The sequence below is a fragment of the Lactuca sativa genome, chromosome 2 (genome assembly GCF_002870075.4).
Source record: "Lactuca sativa cultivar Salinas chromosome 2, Lsat_Salinas_v11, whole genome shotgun sequence".
NCBI lineage: Eukaryota > Viridiplantae > Streptophyta > Magnoliopsida > Asterales > Asteraceae > Lactuca > Lactuca sativa.
Window position 1 is genome coordinate 182,992,722 of NC_056624.2, and position 17,975 is coordinate 183,010,696.

The 17,975-nt window shown below is 35.5% G+C and overlaps 1 long non-coding RNA gene across 1 annotated transcript; it reads right to left on the bottom strand.

Moving 5' to 3' along the window:
• Positions 1-16,156: 16,156 nt before the first annotated feature.
• Positions 16,157-17,048, bottom strand: LOC122196773 (uncharacterized). Its single transcript, XR_006188828.2, has 2 exons — positions 16,632-17,048; positions 16,157-16,510 (listed from the first exon to the last, which is right to left on the bottom strand). It is a non-coding gene; the product is annotated as an uncharacterized LOC122196773 (long non-coding RNA).
• Positions 17,049-17,975: the final 927 nt, after the last annotated feature.

Here is a 17,975-nt window from a genome sequence, read left to right on the forward strand (position 1 = left end):
TCTTTCTAGACAGTCCAGTGGAACGCTAGCAGGTTCATAACCTGTAGGTGTTGTGAACGATGTGTTCACCGGTGTACTCTATCCCCCTCATGGTTGCCTTTAGGATATCTATTGTTGAGGAAGCCCCTTCGCAAGTGATGTCCGTCCCGATGAAAATCCTAGATTAGGTCCCTTGAGATAGTTGTTTTAGGGACGTAAAGTGAGGATAACGGGAATGGGTAATCGGGATAGTGTTTGGTTGGTGAAATTAAATATAACTTATTTATTGTGGGTTGAAAACCCTATATGCTCACCAGGCTCCCAAGCCTGACCCACTCAGTTTTATTTGTATTACAGGAAGTGGCACAAGGGCGTAAGATGGATGGATCATCTTGTTGTTTTGTTTACAAGTCTGTATATGTATATATTTGTTGAATGACTTGTAATGTTTATCGTTTATGCTTTATGGTCTGTATCGGAACATGACATCCCGAGTTTTGATTATATAATGAAATGCATCTCTTGATGAAATGCTTTGATAAATATTATTTTATCATGTTTTGTTTTGGGAACAAATTCCGCAACTCTTTCAAATCAAAAGGATTTACTCTGAAAATATTTAAAAGCATAAATGAAAATCGGTCTTTTCTGGCCGAGATTTTGGGGATGTCACACGTAAGCACTCATGAACGTTGCAGCAAACATTTGCTTATGTCTAATACTTTTCTAGACAATCCACACACCAATTCACAACAGTCTTCATTCATATCTACTTCCAACATATGAACGACTGTGGCCCGTTTGAATAATTCGATTATTCTTAATAAACTCAATTATTCTGGAAGTCAAAACATGCAAATATGAAACACAAGAATAATACTAATCCCATATGGCCTCAACCCTTTGAGCATAAATAAAACACCTTTTATTTATCACCATATTGATTACTCATTATTTGTAGTTCCGGGTAATCAACTTCTTACTTGAATTATTACACTTGTCCCATGCACCTATCATGCACACAATGTTTACCTATGGTTCTTACTTTTTGAAATAGATAAATTGAACACATTTCCAATCATTCTCATTTTACAACTCCAAATCCGTTTTTCATAAGTCAAAGAATATCAAATTCTTGCTACTTATAGAATATGCTAGATTCTAACATTCTATGCAACTATCCTTTCGTAATGTTACTGCACCAAAGTCACAAAGACTATTGCCAATGATATTACAAAGTCCTCTATCGGAGATTGTTACAAGACAATTCCATAGACGTGATGTCTCTCACTCAAAGTACATTCTTTGAACATCCTTTTGGATAGAAGTTTCTAATCTAGTCATAGATTTCTCAATATTCAATTTCCAATATGGACACACTTCCATATGTTCCATATGACAACTCATTCTTAATAGAATCTTATCTATTCGTAATGATGTCGATATGGTCCATCCAATATGGAAACATTTCCATATTTTCCAATACTATACTTCCAACTACTCACAAGCGACCAATCCTCGTCGAACTTGGATTGTCCTTTGATAGTTGTTTAATTATTTTAGTTAAAACCAATTCTAGTCCCTTTTCCCTCTAAATGCGCTCGACATTTGGAAAATTTTAGAATGGTCAAACATTAAAGCATTTGCAATAGATCCTATACTCGAAGCGTATGGGACACGGCGCATAATGTTTTATTTGCTATGTTCTCAAAATTCGAATTGTGAAGAGGGATGCCGTAATCATAATCAAAATTTTAAGAACACACTATGTACCTTTGACTAAATTTATTAACATTTCTCAACCTAATCCTTTAGATTTGAAATGAAGCATAATATTCTCTCCCTTAATTATAGCAAAACAACCTTTCAACTCTTACAACTTTGCAAAGTATGACTCTTGTTTTCTATAATTAATATTGCTAACCTTGCAATACTTTCCTTAATAATCATACAATCATAACATTTATGCTCCCACTATCATGATGATTATTATAAAACATAACACTTATGCTCCCACTAGCTTCGACATGTATTCATAAACATCTTAACTTTCAGAAAATAATACTTATTGAATTTCTTAAGTTCATGTTTCTAATACTTAGTGCTTTGATAATCCTTTATCAATGCTTCTTGAACTTATACACCTTTGCTTTCGATAGTTCATATGTGTGTCTAAACAATTAAGACTAATTGCCAAACCTCACAATTCAAATTATGGAAAGGGATGCCGTAACCATGATTGAATTTGAGAATGCAATTTTACAATCACTATCTTCTTAAAATCTCTCTTAGTGAAAGCATTTCTTCACAATCATTTTCATGAAGGAGGAAATCTTATGACACTTAGATTTGAGCGGTGTATGTGTTCTTATCCATGTGAATTTGTTAAAACTAAAGCTTACGACAAATTCAAACTCATATGGACCGAGCTTTCTTAATCTTGATTTCTTGCCTTATGGTAGCACAGCTGCCCACCACATCTTCCAAGTAGTTAAGCAGCTCACCCTTTCCTATCAATGTACTTTTCATTGATTAAGGTGCTTTGCCTTTTATGCGTTCAAAATGAGAACTCATAGAACTCACATACATAATTAACTCGATTGGATTGGCACAGAAACCAAATAATGTCATCACGATAGGTTGTAAACCTCAACTCGTGTGCTAGTGATGATCGATAAGGTTTATTTGATTTGTTTTTGAAACTTTTCAAGACTATAAAGACTCCCACTGACTCCTTGACATATACGATTCTCTTGTCAAAACATTTCTTGACAAACTAATATTCAAGAGTTAGTGTAGCTTTTATCAAAACAAAACACTTCATAATTTTGGTCTTAGTTGTTCTTTGTCTTATCCAAGACATCACAACTTTCCACAATTGATGAATGTTATAAACCTTCTTAATACTTTTCACTCAATGTCACAATCTTAACTTTAAGACTTGTTTTGGAACGAAGTATGATTGACTTCTTTATTTAACCATTTCTTCAATTTTTGATTCCTCTTCTTGGACATACAATTGTACCAAGACTCGCTTAGGGGATCAATTGAGATATGGTTCTTAATCATTAAGACCTATCATAAAGCATAAAAAGTACTCTCCCTTCTTCTTAGAATGGAGAAACTTTTATCTCTCTGCCTACTTGATTCTTGTTATTCGTTCTACTATTGATTTAAACTTTTTCAATCAATTCAGAATTACACTTAATCTTATAAGTATAATCATATTTACTAAACCTTTAGTAAATCATGACGAATGTCTCGTTACTCTTATGGTGGACTTTGATCAACACACAACTTTGTGTATTCTATATCCTAGTCCTTCACTTGACTCTTTGTCAATGAATTAGTCTAAATTTCCAAATATGAAATTTCTCATACATCGTGCATCCACGTTGCATGATTCCAAGTTTCTGTCCAATTGAAACTTGGGCGATGAGAAACTCTCCCTATTTGGTAAATTCTCGACTTTCCATAAATAACATAATAAGAACCAAATCCATTATTGCTAATAATAGAAACATTTTAACATCAATTTTTCATACACGCCATTGTAAGGATAAATAAATAAAATTTAAAATCAAAATTTATGTTATTGCGGAAAAATTTTGTCCTTACAATGCAACTCATTTGAAAACTTATGCTAATACATCTTTCTTAGCAATCTAATTCTAACTCTAAGTAGTAGCTCAAGAATCTAATCTTCGAGAAATGCGATCGAAATCCATTCCTTTACGGTTAGATTTTGCTCACTTCTTCCCTTAAGCTCCCTTTCTTTTCTTCGATCCTACAAAACATCAATTGTAATCTTATTACATTATGTATTAAGAATCTAGAATAGAAGCTTAAAAGAGTTAGTAAATGGATTTTACCTAAATTAGAGCCATACGTTTCGACTCTCCCATCTCTTAGATCTCTTAGGTAAATGGGGCAGCTTCGTCTCCAATTCCCCTTCTCTTGGCAATAAAAGCAAATCGACTCTTTTGGAACAGGACATGGAACTACTTCAGACATTGCCTTTCTCTTATGATCAAACTTTTCGATCATAGCATGTCTTTCGTTGCCATTGTCTATATCCATAGAGGTCTCGAAGGCAGATTCACCAATCAACTTTGCTTTTCTATTGCGCCAAATCATTGCAGATTCAGCAGCAATAAGCATATAGGTGAGATCTATAAGGGTCACGTCGTAGTTCATCATATAGTACTCTCTTACGAACTCACTATATGATTTGGGAAGTGACTGAAGAACCCAATCAACAGCCATTTCCTCACAGACAACGGATCCCAACACTCTTAACTTATCAATGTGTGACTTCATCCCTAGGACGTGTGCACACACGAACTTTCCTTCTTTATGTTTACTTGCCAAAAGGGCTTGAGTGATCTTGAACTTTTCAAGCCTTTGAACTTGTGGGTTAGGGAGAATGATTGGAGGAGGAGGAGGAAGTGAAGCATGATCTCTTGTTCCTCGATCGAATCGTGGAATATCATCTTCATGTGGAATGCATGTTCCACGGGATTTGAGAAGACCATAGTTGTCGAACTTTGACATCTACAAAACGGGAGAAAAATGAATTCAAGTTAGTTGATAGATTGAGTCCTTGGTAGATCACCCAAATGAAATTCCAAGGCTAGGACCCAACTCAATACGCTACAACCTAGAAAAGGGATGTCGTAATCTAGTTGCAGAATATTTGAAGGTAAGTGAATGACGATTCACTAATTTCCACCATGAAAAACGAAAAAGAAATTTAAGTTTTAAATATATGAAAACTCCTAGATCCTTTGAGATACATTGAACTTTCAATGGCATGTTTAAATCTCGATATGCCCCTCTTGTTTGTGACTGGGATGCCGAGGATCACAAAGCGGGTGTGAATAACCATGCAAACTTACATGGTGCCCTCACATGTTACAGTCACCTATTCGATGTGCCGGTAAACCACACACGCTCCACCGAACTATGACAAACATTGAGTCACCCTTTGCTACCTTTGCTTAGAACCAATTAGTGTGCCGGTAAACCACACACGCTCCACCAACGTCTTCGCAAGGGCACAAAGTGTAATTTCATGGAATTGCATCAATTCACTTTTGCCTAAGTAACTAAGATTGAGAATTTTATGAAAACATTTAGTTACTTTAGTAATTCATTATACTTATAATGGAAGGTTTTGTCCTATCCTACCCGTTCGGCTAACGACCCTCCACTAGTCAAGAGTGCGGTGGGTAAGAGTGGATACCCATTCAATCGCCATTTTATAGGCAATTTCCTTAAACACCCCTTATAGACTAGCTTCGTGAATGAGGCCTACTAACGGTAAGACTGACTTTTACTCATACATATATATAATGTTAGACTTTTAATGTTATATATAGTATAGGGTGTATTTTATACTTTCAAAATACTAGGTGGTTAAATTTAACAATTATACTTTTAATTCAATTAAATTGTTAACCTAAACTTTTATGGATTTATTAAACCTCTTTTAATTATACTCCTTAATTAATTAATAAAACCATAAGGGTGTGATTTGAACTTTTTCAAAACTATACTAGGGTTTTAGAATTTAACATTCCCAATTAAACTTTTAGTGAACTTTTAAATTCCAAAACTTGAGGGCAAGTTTTGAAACCTTTTTCAAAACATTAGGGTTTCAACTATTTAAATTTCAAAACAACAAAACTTTTGGGGTTCAAATTTAAACTATAAAACCTAAAGGGACAAATATGAAGCTTTTCATAACAACAAGGTTCAAATAACAAATAATTCAAAATAACATTTAATTACATAATTATCCATATTTGATGATTTCTTGCAAAACAATTTATCAATTTACTCAAAATAATTAATCAATTATCTTATAAGGAAACAATTATCTTATTAATTGATAAATATCTTCAATTAGATCAAAATTATAGTCAAATATATCATATAATCGGATTAATAATGATCTAACATGATAAGGTAACTATCCATAAGCAAAAACAGCAAGAAATCCCGAAGTACCCTCCATCTGACGAGCTGACTCGTCGAGTCAGGCTTGGACTCGGCGAGTTCAGCTATGGACTCGGCGAGTCCAGCCTCCAAAAAACACCAAAAACGAATTTTTTAGATATATCAAGCATCAATACAATAGAAACCAATCAAGGCTCTGATACCACTGATGGGTTTTGGTCATAAGACATCCTATGTGCTCATACAAACCCTAAAGCTTGGATCTAGGTTTCTCTATTGTACATACTTTGAATCCAAGACTTTGAACCCTAATTCTAGCATATGGAAATCAGAATTCACATGTAATTAGGTTTAAGAACATACCTTGATTGTTATATAGCAATAACAATCCAATTCCTCCTTGAACTGACCTTGGAAAGCTGAGAGTCACAAGTGTCACTCCTCTAATGGCTTATAAACACCAAGAGCAAATGGAGAAGGTATAAAGAGAGAGGAGAGGTGTTAGAATTCGTCTCTAAGACTTCTTGGGAAGGGATCCACGAATTCATGACCCTATGGGGTGTTTATATATAGGTGTAGAGATAGGGTTTCAGTCATTATCCTTATCTAGTTGCTTATCCACCAAGCAACCAATAAGATAATCCTTGAATCCTTATCATACACGAATTCTAAGGGATTTACACCTCAAATTCGTTCACCATATATATAAGATAATCCTTACCTTATTTTGTAACTATCACATAATTACAATTCAGCCCCTCTAGTTTAATTAATTACACTTGATCACAAAATTAATTCTTAATTAATTATTGACCAATATTAATTAAACAAATATGATTTCTCCTTTAATATATTATTCTTATAACATATTAATAAATCATAATAACCTCTCTCTCTTTATTTATTTCTCCATTCAAGTTGCTTTGGTGAAGGCAACCCAAAAGGACCATGCACCATCGGGTCAAGTACATACCAAAATAGTTATGGACTTAGACACTAATCAAACAGAAATTCCATGAGGAGTTGGGTACGAGGTTGCATTTTAGTACTGCATACCACCCACAGACTGACGCTCAGAGCGAGCAGACGATTCAGACGCTCGAGGACATGCTCTGAGCATGTGTGTTGGATTTTGGCGGAAGTTGGGACACGTATTTGCCCTTAGCAGAGTTCTCCTACAACAACAACCATCATTCGAGCATTGGTATGCTGCCCTTTGAGCTGTTGTATGGGAGGAGGTGTCGGACTCCCATTTGTTAAGGAGAGGTAGGGCAACGAGTGACGGGTAGCATGGAGATTGTGCTTTAGACAACATAGCAGATACAGTAGGTCAGGCAGAGATTGTTGACCACTCAGAGTCGCCAGAAGAGTTATGCGGATAGGCGACGATTCGAGCTTGAGTTCCAGGTCGGTGATTATGTTCTCCTGAAGGTATCTCCTTGTAAAGGAGTGATTCGATTCAGGAAGAGGGGCAAGCTAGGGCCCCGATATATTGGGTCGTTCAGAGTGATCGCGAGGGTGGGCAGGGTAGCGTATCGCTTCGAGCTACATGCGGAGTTGGAGCGGATTCATAATACCTTCCACGTGTCTCAGTTGCAGAAGTGTATAGCCGACGAGTCGGCGGTAGTGCCGTTAGAGGACATTCAGGTGGATGCGAGCCCGAACTACGTGGAGAGACCAGTTGCGATTGTGGATCGGAAGATCAAGGTTCTGAGGAACAAGGAGGTGCCTCTGGTGCAGGTTCAGTGGCAACATCGGAGAGGATCTGAGTTGACTTGGGAGCCAGAGCGGGAGATGCGTGAGCAGCATCCGGAGCTATTTCAGGGATGAGACTTCGAGGGCGAAGTCTGATTCAAGTGGGGGAGAATTGTAACATCCGGAATTTCAAGTATTATATTTATTCGTTGAATTTCAAGTTTTGTGGAAGAACTCGGCGAGTTGATGCGTAGACTCGCCGAGTAGAGACCCGAATCATTATCCGGGTGGATGGCTGGACTCTGCGAGTCGCCCCAAGGACTCGGCGAGTCCATGCTGTTTAATGAAACCCTAATTCCTCGGGTTTGGGGCCTATTTAAAGGGCCTTATGGACGTCATTTTCGGCTACCAGACCCCAGAGAGAAACCCTAAGTGAGCTAGAGCGTTTGTGAGAGGAAAGGAGTCATTTCTAGATCATTGTTAGTGGTTTTGCAAATAGAAGAGGACCAAGACAAGAGGAGGCTGAAGAGGGTGCTAATCCAGTGATTCCAGGGCTCAGAGACTTCATTTTGAGGTATTCATTCGACCCTTCTTCAGTTTATGGTGTAATTCTTAGAGTTAGGGCTTTTTAGCCCCTTTAGAGGTTGGTTATATGGAGTAATTGGTCCCTTCTCGTGTTGGTGCTATAGATCTGGACCCAAAGAGGTCCAGAGACCCTTTTCCCTTGAGCTTTATGGGTGTTAATGGAGGTTATGAGCTTAGGATGTCATTTTAGAGGCCATATCTTCAAATAAGGCCTTTGAGCCTTTGCATGAGCACCAAGATGTTAGCTTTACGTGATTATAATGCTTTGGGAAGCTGGATCTATGGTTTAGAGGAGCGGATCTGACCTCAAGAGGTCAGTTCAGCTTGAGCATGGCATGAACTCGCCGAGTCCATTAGCCGACTCGACGAGTAGGACGAGGGTTTTACCGATAATCACACAGTTGGTGACTCACTGAATTAGGGAAGCGACTCGGTGAGTCAGAGGGAATCTAGAGGACAGAGTGTACGATGGTACTCGCCGAGTCAGGAGCCGGACTCGGCGAGTTGGGTCGGTACATTTCACAGATTGTGATCAGTGATGATTTGCAGAGTTGAGGTTGACTTAGTGAGTCGAATGAGGACTAGGAGAGTGAAGAACACGTGTGGACTCGCCAAGTCACAGTTGTGCACTCGACGAGTTTGGTCAAGCTTAACCGTTGACTTTGTTGACTTTTAGGGTTAGTCAATGTTTAGACCTTAGAGTCATCAGAAGGGTAGGATAGTCTTTTACCCTTCCTAGAGGATGTATAGAGAGAAAGAGATTAGCCTAGCCCTAAGGGTTGTATTAATTAGAGTATTTATTTCATGTGATTAGGCAGGGGCTAGACCAAAGTTTACCGAGTCAAAGATTTACTGAGATATCCGAGGTGAGTCTTCTCACTATACTTTACCTTGAGTAGGTAAATAGATTGATGTGATACAGTGTTTGTATGCTATATATGTGTTATGTGTTGCACTGTATTATTCTATGTGATTTATGTTGTGCATTTTTACAGAGTTATAACCTGAGGGTTCACAGAGTTTGGGTGCATGGACCCACAGAGTTATAGCCTCGAGTGGCTAATATGTGTTATATGTGGTATTTTGGGGAACTCACTAAGCTTTGTGCTTACAGTGTTTTATGTTATGTGTTTCAGGTACTAGTGAGGATCGCGGAAAGGCGCCGGCTTGATCAGTACACACACGGGATTTTTATGTTATGAGATCTTGGGATTGATATATGTTATGAATTGAGTTTTAAACAATGATGTTTTTATGAATAATGAATGAATTATGTTTTTTTATAAAATGCGAAAAATTGTTTTGGAAATTTACGTTGTTACACTTGGCCTTCAGTCTACACTGGTCCGCCTCAACCGAACCACACACAACATCTCGACATATACATAACAGAGAAACATACATATAATCAGTCAATTAACAATCAGGTAGATCTTACAGCTCACTAAGCATAACATCATCCTATATACTAGGATACCGATCTAATTGATCACTACAATACGATAACATACTTTCACATAACAGGATATCTAATCCTATGGGCCAGCCATGGTGCCTTCGACCTGTAAGTATATTGAGGAAAACTTACCTCTCAATCTGATCAATAGCTGATGAGGTCCCGACTCCGAATCTCAACTCTAACTAACACCTATCCATCCAAAATACTAATTTCTCAAACACCAACCAAAATGCCCAAAATCCCCATTGATGAAAATTGGTCAAAGCCAAAGTCAAGCAGGTCAAATCCATAAGCCAACTGAGTCAACCCAGCCGACTCGACACAGTGCTCGTACGCGGGGCGTACTCCAGCATTAACCGCCATCGAGGGGCTTGAACACGTGCACGTTGCGTACTCAAATTACGTACGGCGTACGCCTAGCTTTCCCAAAATCTTTTAAGAGCTTATTGCATTAAGCTTTTACGTCTAATCTTCAGATCCACGATCAAAATACCACTAAGAGTCATAAAGTTTCCGACTTTATGACTTTTCATGTACATTAAGTGCTTAATCCATAAAAACTCAACATCTTAATGCCTTAAGACATCCCGTACCATGAATGGAGCAAAACCAACCCTTAATACTACATTTTTATGGTTTAAGACTCCTCCTAGGATCTGAAAGGATGGCTTAATGGTTCAAGAACATGCCATGCTCAAGACTCATCAACTTGGGGACAAAAGGACATAAAATCAACATATAAATAATATCTCACACACTAGCCATCAAGGTATGAACTTTATACCTTCTAATGATGGGGAATGATGTGAAAATTCCATATCCAAGCTTGCTTCTAGCCTCTGAGCTTCACCAACACCTTTTTCTTCTAGAACATACAAAAAGCTCACACTCAAACTTCCAAATGCTTAATGGGGCTAGGGTTGCAAGAGAAGACGTTAATGATGATGGAGGCTATAAATGGGGAAGGAAATGGGGCTTAATGGTGTTTAAATATGGTCAAAACCCAAAAAACTTGGGTTTAGAAACTAGTTATGTACGCCTTGTGTACGAGTGTATGCCTAGCATACTAGGGCGTGCCCTAGTACGCCCAGCATATGCATGTACGCACCATGTACTCCTCAAGACCCAATTTTACGAAAATGACACTAAGGCCTATTTTGCACTCATTTCTCACTTCGGGACCAAAATACAATAATTCTCAATATAAGGTTCAAAAATGGAAGTGCCTCAAAACCAAATGTTACATCTGGGTGTGTGATTACGAACAAATGAGCTCTATCTCGGAATATATCGCTGCTCGAAATCACGATGCATACAAGACCTCACCATGTCGTAGTGGGTTAAATAAACTCGTGGTTCCCTTTCTTCACGTTGTTGCAACCAATCTTCACAGTAGCCTACTTTATTCACCACGTTGTAGCGCCCATACATCATGTTGTGGCACCCATACACCGTGTTTTGAACCTAAATACATTTCCTACGACTTATGATGTAGAATTAACCAAATCACCGCCTCAATCACCACATTACGATAACCCCTTTACCGTTTCGTGGTAATGCTTTATTCCTCATTTCCATACCTTTAACAATGCCTTTCCATTTCACACTTGCTTTTACCAATTCGATTTTATTCTAACACATAACATAAATTTCTAATAGTTTAATAACACTTGATTAGGGATAGAAATGAGGCGGGTTTGGGGCGGGGTTGACCATCCCTGCCCCCATCCCCGAGTGTCTAACCTCGTCCCCATCCTCGACGGATGAGGGGAATCAAATCCCCTCCCCTTTCTATTTTGGGCTTTTCCCCAACCCATCCCTAATCTATCAACATAATAAACTCAACTTACACAAAAAACCAAGTTTAATAAGTGATCAAAACCATATGCCATAAACAGATTCTGTTTACATCAATCATAAAGTTTAACTAGCAACAAAACAAAAAGTGTCGATTTGGTATACAGATCGACGAACAAAGTGACAATTGATGAACTTTTGGAATTTGGAACATAATTTGGTATATGGACTATATCTCTAATGGTCTAATATAAATCAATTCATTTTAGTGGACTTAATTCAAATTCAATAAAGGATCGATATTCTAATATTGTATATATATATATATATATATATATATATATATATATATATATATATATATATATATATATATATATATATATATATATATATAGTCATCAAAGTGGGGGCGGGACGGGTTGGGGATTGTTATACCCGGCCTAGACCCCATCCCTGGTTTTAGCATAATGGGGATCCTCGGCCCCGTACCTGGTACCCGTTATGGCGGGGAATACCCGTCTCCGATTGGGGCGGGTCAACCGGGTTCCCCACCGGGTCTGGTGGAATTTCCATCCCTACACTTGATAAATGCATATAAACATATCTAAAACGTTTCAAAAATCTTAATTAATAACATAAAAATGACCAAAATGTCCTTAGCATCAAAATTATATTTTACAATATATTTAACTTAAAAATATCGGTTCTTACACAAATTGTTTCTGGTATGTAGAATTTATAACATTTATTCTTATTTATGCCTACATCTCAATAAATAAATTCCAGCTAGGAATGGCAAAGGGGCGAGTTCGGGGCAGGGCATGGTTTCCCAAACCCGCCCCGATATCTTTCGGGTATCTTATCGGGGCACCCTGTTGGGTTCGGGTTTTCCCATCGGGTTTCAGGTATCTTATCGGGTTTACAACAATTCATAACGAAATCTTTATTCCGTTTTAGGGTAACCCGATGTCTTATAAAAAATACATGTTCTAGTCTCCCTTTTAAATTAAAAATATGATGAATCACTTTAATAAAATTAACTCGACGTTATATAAAAAATTATTTAATTTAATTTTAGTGTAATATGTCAAAACATAAAAATGCCCATTCACACCAGATTGTTAATAACTAAAAAGATTGTCCAAAGTAAATATTTTATCTTTGAATGAGTGCATCTAACATCAAAAGGATTCAAACATATATATATATATATATATATATATATATATATATATATATATACACACACACACACTCGGGGCGAGGATAACCCACTCCCTGCCCCAAACCCGATAAAAAAAACCCGATAAGGCCCGTTATCCGACCCGAAATAATCGGGTTTTGGGTTTCCCCGTTGGTTCGGGTTTTTTTGCCACCCCTAATTTCAACCTTCCACTTTGTACTCGATTAGCGGATCCCATTGTGCATAACCCTAGTAGTTTTTGAACAAATTTAAGTTATTGCAAGTGTTTTGTCCATAGCCTATCTATGTTTGTTAATATTAGAAACCTTTCTGATTCCTTCATCAAACCTTGAGCTTTTTTCTCCATAATAACCTATAATAATAATAATAATAATAATAATAATAATAATAATTAAACAATGACACAAGTAAGATAACATGCAAGACATGTTGTAACTGATTTTCCCAAATTGAAAAGTGACCGATTAAACAGGGAATAACCAATTTTGGAATCAAGTAATTGAAGTTCACTGATACATATTAACAAACAGTTGGTGTGCAAACCAAAGTTTTTTCAATTCCACCACGAGTGATGCCACTATTTATGATATCCTTCTCTATCTTCAAATGTAAAGGGAAATAAATGAAAAACTTATATTAAAACTACATAAAATACAAACATGTATATTAATTTGAAGGAAACCCCACACGAAAATGAGGCTTCAGAGAGAACTATGTATGTTTGATTGGTTTATACCAGCGATAGTTGCCATCTATGGGCTTATTTATTTATTTAATTATAAATCTTTAATGATTACATACCTGATTTATCAGGAAACTTTTGAAAATTCTACGAACATGTAGAAGAATTTGAAGGAAAAACCGACATTGAGATGAGGCTTCAAAAAGAATGATCTTTATGCAATGCAAAGGAGTCAACGACACACTCATGAACGGCCAGAAAGAGAAGGAGGCAAAGCAACGACATGGTAAAGGACGAGAGAATCAATTGTATTGTGCATGTCCAGTCCAATGGCTATTGAAAGGTTCTAGAAGTATTTGAGTATGTTGTGTTGAGGAAGAGGCCAAATGATTGGTGATGAACACGTAGCAGTGAAGCCAAGAAGGCGATGAAAACCACTTTGGCTCCAAACCACCTGGTCAGACATTGTTCATAAGCCTATTACGAATTAATAGTATGTATAATATGGGATAGAAGACAACAACTAATTTTATTTAGAATGCGGGACAATTAAAAATAAACAATAAAAACAATTAAAAGAATCAAACCTATAACATATGAATATGAGACACGTTCTTCTCCACTACACTAGTAAAAACTTTGTTAATTTTTTGTCTAAAATTATTTATACATGACATATTATTCTACAAGGATTATATAATTGGTGCGGTTTTTGGGTCGGTTGGTAAAGTAGAAACCGAAACAACCTAATTTTTTGGTTTAAAAAAATACAAACCCAAAATCAATGGTTTGGGAAAATGACATAAAAGTCTTATGTTTGACAGAAATATACGAATTTATCATTTTGTATGTTCATTAAATTCGGATGTTTGCAACTCTTTTTTTAGTTTTACCCTTTTACATTTTCCTAGTTCTTTAAATCCTTTACATTTGGCAGAAATGTTCAGCCTTACCCTTTTTTTTTCTTATTCATTAAACCTTTAAGTTTGACAGAAATATTATGTTTTGTTGGGTAAACCTGCAAAACCGAATCGATCTGTTGAGACACTTACACATCTCATACGGAATTTCAAGAACGCTTTTAAACTCAGGTCATAGCCTAATATTTAATTTCATTTCGTGGAGATCAGTATGTCGGAATTCAAATCCATCTGCGTTTCAGGAATCTCCACGACTGAAAAAATAAACAAACAGATTTATAATGACTTTTACATACCAAGATCTATTAATATAAAAATTATGTGTAAATATAAATATATAAAAAATGAAACATGTTTTCATGGTCAAATGTAAAATGTGTTTACTAGAGATTTTTTTATAAAATATTCTCTCTCTCTCTCTCTCTCTCTCTCTCTCTCTCCCTATATTTATATATATTATTTATGACACCCGTATACTATACGGGTTGGTTAAAATAAAATATTAAATACGAATGATTAAATGAGAAGATTTAAATTTGAAATTTGAAATAAGTAAAAATTATGAGAAAAATAAAAAAAACACGCAAAAAATACATTAAAATTATGTGTTTAGTTGTCAAATTTGTGTACCAAACGTGTTAATTATAATAAAATGTTAAATACGAAGGTTTAAACTATAAATTTATTTAATATTGAAATTGAAGTTTGAAATTTGAAATTAATATAGTCATTATGATATGTTTAATATATAGAAACTAAATTAATCGAAAAATTAAAAATTAAGTAAAATGACAAGTGGAAAATAAATATTTCAGAAATATGACAAAATGGTATGTGACATAATGTATTAGAGAATGACATGTGACAAAATTATTTTCATTTATTAAAGATGATATATATATATATATATATATATATATATATATATATATATATATATATATATATATATATATATATATATATATATATATATATATATATATATATATATATATATATATATATATATATATATATATATGCGCGCGCGCGCATTAAATGAGCAACAAATTTTAAACATAGTGTATATAACTTACATAATTATATTTCTTCAACATTAGTATATATGCATTCTTTTGTATATGTATCAAATATGATTTTAAAAATCAAGATTTATCCAAACTAAATAATACTCACACTTTCTAACATATATATATATATATATATATATATATATATATATATATATATATATATATATATATATATATATATATATATATATATATATATATATATATATATATATATATATATATGGTAAAATGAATATACCTAACAACCTTATATAAGCTTAGGTACCTAACTCCATAATACTACATCGGTTTGTATCATATTTACATTGTAATTGCCTAAAGTTCTTAAACTTCAACCCCATAACTTGATTACTTCCAAAATCTTTGGACTTTTACCAATATCTTTCTTTTACATCACGTCTTTCTATCGAATACCACCTGATGGGCTTCATATCCTACCGCTCCAAATGAAAAGATATAGGAGAAATATAATGATGAATTTCCAAATTTTTTTGAAGTAAATCAAGTTTAGGAATAAAGTTTAAGAACCTTGGATGATTGCAATGAAAATTTAATGCACAATGACGTAGTTTGATAAGGTTAGGTACCTAAGCTTATATAAGGTTGTTAGGTATATTCACTTTACCCATATATATATATATATATATATATATATATATATATATATATAACAAACTCATAGCAAATTGAAAATATATTATATATATCGAGAAATGATTTGTAAAAGTTTTAAATATAAATACGTATATAAATGAAAAACAACGAATAATATATACAATGTAAAGAATCTAATATATAAAATACATACCCAGTTGAAAACATACATCAATAAACACACATTACACACATTATGAAACCCAAAAATAAAAAAGAAAAAAAAAGATTGAACCAATACACTATACAACTTTAGTTGCAAATTAAAATCCAATACACCTCTTGAATTTGTCCTTCTATTGCTGCCAGGGACACATCCAAGAGGGCGACAACCCTCTTTCGATCCTTCTTCTTTCCCATTGATTTCACAGTAACACCCAAACACCCTAAAGGTTTTGTTGTTGTTCTTCACCCTTCTTCTCCTTCACTTCTCTGTTAAATGAAAGAAACCCAAACACCCCCTTCATCGATTATTCTGCCTGCATCATCATCCTTTGGATTGGAAGCCAAATTAAAAAAAAAAAAAAAAAAAAAAAAAAAAAAAAAAAAACAAAACAAAACAAAACAAAACAAAACAAAAAAAAAAAAAAGAAAGTAGAATCAAGAGGATTACCGGTTTCCACCATTGATGACCAAGCTCTTGCACTCCGCTTTTTCTTCCGTAGAGCAAATGGCACCGAAGACCTCGTATTCGTCACTGCTGCTCCTCGCGACACCTCACCGGAGACCCCCTTTCCCTTCGTTTTCTTTCTCTGGTGTTCCCATTGCCACAGACCGCCGAAGGTCTCATCTTTGTTGCTACCGCTGCTTGTGACGCCCGGACTTCGCATGTCGCTGCCGGAGGAGATAGAGCGCAGCCCCGCTGCTCCTTCCTATCTTCTTCTTCGGTCTAATCGAACCCCGGAGACCATCTCGGCTTGCGAGTCGACCGACGAACCTTCGTGCTTCCCTCTCGTCATCCTCGTTCGTCTATCCTCGTGATTCCTTTCAGTCGCCATCGCTCAGCCGCTTTCGTTCATACCTTTCACTTGCCCGATCAACGAATGGAATCGGGAACAAGAAGCCCTATATTCGTTTAAAGTTTGGGCCATTAAACAAAAATGGTCCCTCCATAAGATTCCATTAGATAAAAGCCCTAATCCATTTTAAGTTCTTTTAAAAATGACAAAATGAACCCTTATTTGACAAAGCATTAAGAAATCAGTCCCAAACCCCAAATATTGGACCCATTTACTTAAAAAAAAAGGCCTCTTTGGTTATTTTTAGAAAAACATATCCCAATATTCAAACATTAATCCCACTTGAACCATTTTAGCCCCTCCTTTTTTTTTTTTTTTTAAAACAAAGCAGTCATATTTTGGTTAATTAAATTACCAAACAACCCTCAATAGTTTAAATTCGTTACGAAAAGGTCCCGGGAGTATTTAAAAGTTCAAGATTGGTGGATTTGGGGTTTCTTACGACAAGTTTCTAAAAAGAAATTGAATTCGAACAAATGGAACTCATGTTTCAAGGGTGAGTGCTTACGGCCTTTTTTAATATTTTAGGTATTTTAGGGGGATACATGTGCCTATATATTTTGTTTATATAAATATATTATCCTTTATGCAAAAATACAATAAATATTGTTTATATAAATGTTATTTAACAATTTAAATATTCTTACAAATAAACTAGTATAAACTTTTCTTATACGTATTATGCTTATTTTATCGTGAAATAACTAGTCCACGCGACAAATGCTACATGATACACAAGTATATGATTTTTATGTGACAAATGCTACATGATACACATGGTGCCTTCATTGTTACAATCACCTATTCGATGTGCCGGTAAACCGCACACGCTCCATCGAACTATTATAAACAATGAATCACCCTTTTGCCACCTTTGCTTAGAACCAATTAGTGTGCCGGTAAACCACACACGCTCCACTAACTTCTTAGCAAGGGTG